Source organism: Lycium barbarum, chromosome 10 (assembly GCF_019175385.1).
Source record: "Lycium barbarum isolate Lr01 chromosome 10, ASM1917538v2, whole genome shotgun sequence".
Classification (NCBI taxonomy): Eukaryota; Viridiplantae; Streptophyta; class Magnoliopsida; order Solanales; family Solanaceae; genus Lycium; species Lycium barbarum.
In genome coordinates this window covers 96,877,035-96,884,204 of record NC_083346.1, presented here as the reverse complement: position 1 = coordinate 96,884,204, position 7,170 = coordinate 96,877,035, and positions in this window count along the sequence as shown.

Genomic DNA, 7,170 nt, shown 5'->3' with positions numbered 1-7,170 from the left:
GGTTGTTTTGGAGTTTTCGCGATATGTGCGGTGCCTATCTTGAAGACCTCCATCATCTTATTCCTAGATGGAGGTTAAGTTTTTTGTTTTCATTGTACATTGTCTTCAAATTAGTCGCTCTTGTACTAGTCTAGACCAGGTCAGGGGAAATGAGTCAGTGTATTTAGAAGTTGTTTGTAAACACTTCCGCTTTATTTATATAAATGAGTTCACTTCCACATTTTGTTTATGTTATAACTTGACGATTAATGAATCTTGTTCTATTATAGCAAATGAGTTTGTTTTGGGTTAAGGGTTTGCCTACCGAGGACGGGAATGGTAGGTGCCTACGGGATCCTAAAATATGTCGTGACATCTTCAGTTAGTCTAGGGGAAATCCTCCACCTTCTTCTATGACAGAAGGACGATGGCATGACTATGGAGGAGTTGGTTGGCTAGGTAGGAAAGCGAGGCCTTTAGATTGGGGCACTGTATTCGCAAGGGAATTAAGTTCCAGCCAAAATTTATAGGCCAAGGTTGGGTCACCGAGGTCCCGGGATTCACCCCTGCTCCACTAGAGACCTCCGTAGATACTTTAGGAGCATCTTCCTCACGGCTTGAAGGGTCCTCTCTTTCATCTTCCTCATCCTTGATAGTGACAACACCACGGTTAGCTTTCACCACTTCTCTCTAGGCTTCAATAAGTCTCCATCAGGTTCTTACCTGGGAGCCGATTCCTTCGAAAGAGGCCCCAACAAGCTATGTGGGACACTACGCTCTATGCTTTCGCCTGCTTAAGGCTCTAGATGTAGTGTTCTTGATGTTGGATAACACTGTTTCACGTGCAGGGATCCGCCGAGCAGTTGGCCTTCTCGTGGGATTGCCTAGAGGATGGTAGCAAAGAAATAAAGGTTAGAGTAAGATAAGGATGAGGATATTCAGATGGAACACGGGCTGTAATGGCTTACCGTGACTTTTCTCTCTCCACCAATCTAAGGTCAAACTTTTCCAGTACAGTACTGATGATATTGGGGAAAGCTTTTAGCTGGTCCATTACCAATCAAACATTCCGTGCACAAACCAGGAATCACGGGGGCAGCTATAGAGGTTGATATGATAATGATGTACGGGAAATACAAATATAAAAAAAATACGCAGGAACTTACGAGTGTCGCTCCAAGCCTTCGGGAAAGGTTTCTGGACGGCACGGTGAATGCAATCAGTGCGGATCATGACTAACAAGTCACACCAACCATGGTCAAAGTCATCCTCGGCGCTAGTAATCAGTCTACGAGAACCCCGTAGGTGCAAGTGGAACATTCCTCCCCGAAACTCCGTAGGAGAGTAAAGTTACATAAGATGATCAAGTAAAATCCACTTCGGTACGGTCGGCCAAGTATCAAATACAATAAATCGTCCTTCATAATTGATGAGCAAGTTGGCCAAGGCATACTCGGTACCGACTATACAAGTTTTCCACGATATAAGGAACAGGAAGTGAAAAACCTATGGTAAAAGGGTAGGTATGGATCATGGAGAAACTCTTGACGTCCTGGGTCATCTGGCCCTTTTCTCCCACTGGCAAAGCTATAATTTCGGTGCCCTAATTTCAATCCATGTTAACTTATGGAAGGTTTTCATCTCTGATGACATAATTAATCTCCCACGGATTCATGGTGGTAGCCAATGCGAAAGTCTCCTTGATATGTGCAATCAAGGGGTAAGATGTTAGCAACAAGGGAACCTAGGTCAACTTCTTGAGTTATGGAGAGAGCAGGGGCTTTCCCTTTTCGGTGCGGAAGTGTATTTGAAGGTTCATTTGCTTGTGCTTCAAAGGGACGAGAAGGGGAAGATGATGGGGTGGTTGAGGCCATGATCAGATTAGGTTTCTTGTCAAAGTAAGGAAGGCTTTGAAACAAGAAAGGTAAACATGCAAAACGAAATAAATAATATGGAGAAAAGAGAAGTTGGCGAAAATCGTCATGCTGGTAAGACGAGGAGTCACGAGTCATTGAAAATGTCACGTCACATCAATCGACGACGCCATACACTCTTTTGACTCCACCAACTCTTATTGTACCCTCCATTTCACTCTCATAAAACCTCATTTCCCTGTAATTCGAATGTATACACCAACTGGAAGGTAGAAGGAAAATAAAAAGGAATGTAGTGCTATAAACCCCAAAACGAAGGCGAGTAAGATGGAAATCAGTGAAGCAGCGTCTACTCAAGAAAATGAGTTACTTGACACCGCAAGCTCATCACAAACTAATGCCTTGGGTCTTTTGGAAAACATGAACAGTGAAGGCATAAGAGATCTTGAAGAAATAAGGAAAGAGGTAACAAAGAAGAAACCCCAAGTATCTGGGAAAATCCGGATATTGGTCCTTATGGGCAAAACCCGTAGAAAAGGATGGCGGGTCTTCTTGGGGGGGAAAAGGTGGATAAAGATGGCGGCTCTGCCTAAAGAAGGGATGGTGATCAGGGGAAGAAATAAAGAAAGATATATACTTTCCTTATAGCAAAAGCCCTCCACACCTCCTAGATAGGATTCCATAGAAACTAGCCTAGAGTAGAACAACCACATAGGTCACATTCACTAGACAATGACCAAGTTCTCTCTAATTTTATCCATGTAATAGTCTTAGTATCTAGATCTCAAGTCTAAGTCCAAATGATCTGTTATGTATGGTGTAACCACGAGACTGGAAGTGTACTTGTAAAAGTTGATGGAATTCTATGATTCAAAAACTGTGCCTCCGTTCTGTGATTCGAATGTTCTTTATTTTAATTGAGCTACTGATTCTGTTATATTGTGCATATGTGACAGCCCCTGTGGCCTTGAGTTCAATATTGAAAAATTCTTATTTGTTTCTGAGATTAATTTTTCAATGATACCAAAAGAGGAAAAGATTAGTTGACTGTGTGCTTACATGCTTTTTGACTCAATCGTTAACCTGGTTTGTTACAAGTATAATGTATATAATAGACTATGAGATGGTTGGAACACGTTGTACATGATGTAAAGAGCACACGGTTTGTCCTCATCAAAAAGGCGAAATTTGTTGGAATAAAGCCATGTGTGAAATTTTGATGATTGACAAAGTGAATCTACAATGAAAAGAAACTAAGTCTAGATACATGTAAGAATTGATAAGGTAATTGAACAAAGCTAGACAGTTGGTTTAGATGAAGCAGAAGTTCCAGACAATGTAAAAAGCTATGAAAAAGCAAGCAGCACAAGATGGATAGAACAAGTCCACATACATGTTCCATTGAAAAGAATCAGCAGAGACAAGTGCATACACATGTCTTATATTGCAAGCATGCGTGTCAATGTAAAGACAAGTGAAATGAGTAGATCAGAGAGAGAATGAACCATCGACATATATGCAAATACAAAGACAGATAAATGATGAAGATGACTCAGAGGTATTTTGTTCACGTAAAGATAGTTGCAGACAAAACATATGAACCAGGTCTACAAACATGTTCCAACATAAAGAAAGAAAATAAGAAGAGTCTCAGAGTGAGACAAGGCTGAAGACATGATTTATTCAAGCAATGAATAAATCTGAATGAAGAAGAAGAAGACAGACACAGAGCAACACATGATCAATCATCCATCACAAAAGCAGGCTAAAGATAGAGTCGCAGGAATGAACGAGAAGGAGATGATGAAACACGTTCATGAACATGTTCCATCTCAGACAGTGCAGAGATTCAGAGGCAGATGAACCAGGTGGATGAAACAAGTTCATGAACATGTTCCAGCGCAATTCGTACAACAACTATTATTTACAGTTTTATGGTAGAGACTTGGCGGTCAAGTATACAGATTTCCTTGCCATTTTTTTTTTGGGGATTAGTAAGACATCTACACTGACAATAAGCGAACTCAACAAGGCAAGAATCCAAATACAACACAAACTTTATTACATCTCATGGGCCTATTCAATGAGGGTTTTGTGTTTGCCGACCTATTGTGCACTCAATGTTATAAATATCCGTCTTACCAAGAAGAATATTTGCGCACCCAGAAAGAGAGAATTCAAAATATTGAGCTATCAAAAGATTTATCAAGAATATTCAGAATCTAGGCGTGTGTTCCTAGTATGAGAAGACGATTGAAGAAGCTATAGAATAGTGTTATATTTTACAGTTCTTGAGTCTACAAAACTTATATTAGGTTGTTTATCGAGTTGTACTTTGTCTGCTTTCATAGAAGCATACAGTTAGTACAAAACGTTGTAAATTCTACTTCAAGTTGGGATCGACTTGAAGGTTGCTTACTAATCTAAGGAGATTAGTGAGATAGGGATTAGAGGTTAGTTCCTAGGTTAAAGAGGTTGTAACTTGAATTCATAGATGCTCACCGTGGTAGTGGAGATTTGGGGAAAATCCTACAGAGGTTTAGGTCGTGGTTTTTATCGCCTTTGTGAGCCGGGTGGTTTCCACGTAAAAATCATCGTGTCCTTTACTTTCATGTTCATTATTATTGTGCAAACATGTAAACAGAATAGGTAGAGCAACGTGTTCTATCCTTAGGCGAAAATCATGTATTGATCAGGATAAGCACTTAGGTCGTGCAACTCTAACAAATTTTCATAAGAGCAGGTCTTATTTTCTAGTGGCACCTGATACTCCACTAGACAGGATTGACGAAGTGAAAAGCATTACTGGATTTCAAACGATTCATTTTCTTTCACTTAACTGGGATTCCTTATTTAGGTAGGGAGGAAGGAAATTGTATATTTTAATAAATTGGTGGCTAAAATTGCTAGAAAAATGCAAGAATAGCAAGGTAAATTGTTATCTTATAGAGTTAGAGTTTTGTTGATAAGTCCTGTTCTTCAAAGACAATAATGTCTCAAATTGAGAGACATTACCAATTTTTTCTGAGTGGTGACTCTACCTAAAACAAACTTCATTGAAAATCATGCAAAACTTATGATACCACAAAAATTAAGGAGGTCTTGGATTTAGATCCACAGGAGATATATGTAAGAAAAATCTGCTAAATGGAGTTTTACAATAAAAAAAGTCCCTCCTTAAAGAATTCTTTAAAGCTAAATACACTCATCAGAAATCACATCAAGTAGCTAAGAAATGAGCTTGTGGCCAATCCCATACCTAAAACAGAATGTTGAAGATTACAGTAAGGTGTGAGGAGAGCATTTTGTGGGAAATAGGATATGAAAACTTGTCCTTTTATTGAGACAATTGGACATTGGAAAGTGCTATTGCTAATAAAGTGCAGGATTCTCCTACTATAAGAACCCCATTGATATCTAGTTTTATCAATAAAGGGAGGTGGAAAAGAACTTTATTTATGATTGTATTCCTAGCAATATAGTTGAATTAGTGTCACAACTTCAATTTTATGATAGAAACACTGATATATTATAATTACTAAACTCGGAATTAGGAATAAGAAATGGAACTAATAAAGAAATTACATAACAACAATCGATTCGTAAAACAAGAAGAGAACTAGAAAAGAGATGAAAACTTAAGACTCCGAGAATGGAGGATGAGAGGACTAGACAGATTTCTCAACAACACGCATTACCCCAAAATAACAGACCACTATCCTTTTTAACAGAACCATTCATACGCCCATTGCTCAACCTGGATCCCAACTTATCCTTTTTGAAGGCCTTTTGACCTTATTGTTTGTTCTCGGCCCAATAGCTACTTGTTTGACCTTACTGGTATCCACATTGAATAGGGCCTGATTCATGACAATTAGTGTTCAATACTAATTTGAGAGATAAGGAGGAAGACCTTCCTATTTGGACTGCTCATAACGGTAGAAGTTTCTCATGTAGCAGTGCATTGAAACTTATAAGAAAAGTTAAAAATCAGGTTTTCACTAATGTTAAGATTTGGCAGTTCAAATTTCCCTTCAAAATGTAATTTTTTTTTTTAATGATGAGACTTTTAGAGCTTCTCATTTATAAGACTTTGAGAAATATTAAATGTCAAGGTTTATTCAGATATTGGTGCCGCAAAAAAATACCAAGAAGAATGTCTAGAACACAAGTTTAGGCAGCATGACATGACTAATAGCATGTGGATGTTTTTCTGTACTGGTCATACTAAATATCATGAAGTGGTGTATGCAGAGATAAAAAATAAGGTCCACGGAATTATGTTCCAATATCTCCGTTCAGTATTATGTTGGGAAGTTTGAAAATCCAAATGCTTTGCTAAGTTTGAAGATAACATCATTTCTACCATTTATGTGATTGATAAGATCAGTTATACTTGTATACGGTAAAAACCGGATGTGCGTTAAACCGGTGAGACCCGGAACCGAGGGAAGAATGGGACAAGAACGTGCATGAAGACTTTCGTTCTAAACCGGAGGAACGCCCGGACCGAGGCCAAGGTAGGGCATCATTTGGTCTAGTTTCCTTCATGGCCGAGTTGGTCATTGTCGTTGGTCCGTTTGGTCGTGGCCGTTAGTCCGTTTATTCGTGGTCGTTGGTCCGGGCGATCCATTGCGCGATTGCCACGCGTCGATAACGTCCTGCCATGCTCAACTGCCAATCGTACAGGTGTCAGACCGTACGGCCAACCTAACCCAACCTAATCCAAGTCAGAGTTTTCTTTATTTTTTTAGTTTTCTCTTATTGTATGGAGCCCATGAGGCCACACTATAAATAAGGCCCATTTCCCACTTTTAAGGGGTTGGCTCCTTAACATCAAGAACATTCTTTTGTACTAGAAATATATACAAATCTCTCTCATTATCATGTCCAATCCGAATTAATTGTGTTCATCTCTATTACATTTCTTCAATCAAGTAACACACATATATTAGTAAACATACAAGTCTATAACAAACCACCAATTATTAGTTGCTTCTTCATAATACATTCATATATTTCTTTTCTCTATCAGAGGGATTCAAGGCATAACCACATATCCTATACCTCACCCACAAATTTAATTGATTATCCAAATTCGGGGTAAATAGTTTGGCGCCCACCGTGGGGATAGGATAATAGTGGTCTTTTATCTTGATCTCTACCTTACCCATTAAAAATCGAAAACATCTTCGGTTCGTTGCTGAAAAAACGGACTAAATGGTTGAAAGTAGGCAATCTGGTCACGTCAACAACAACGAAATCGTGGCCGAAAACGAAGGAAGCGGTCCAGGAGGACTACCACACCCCGTTGATC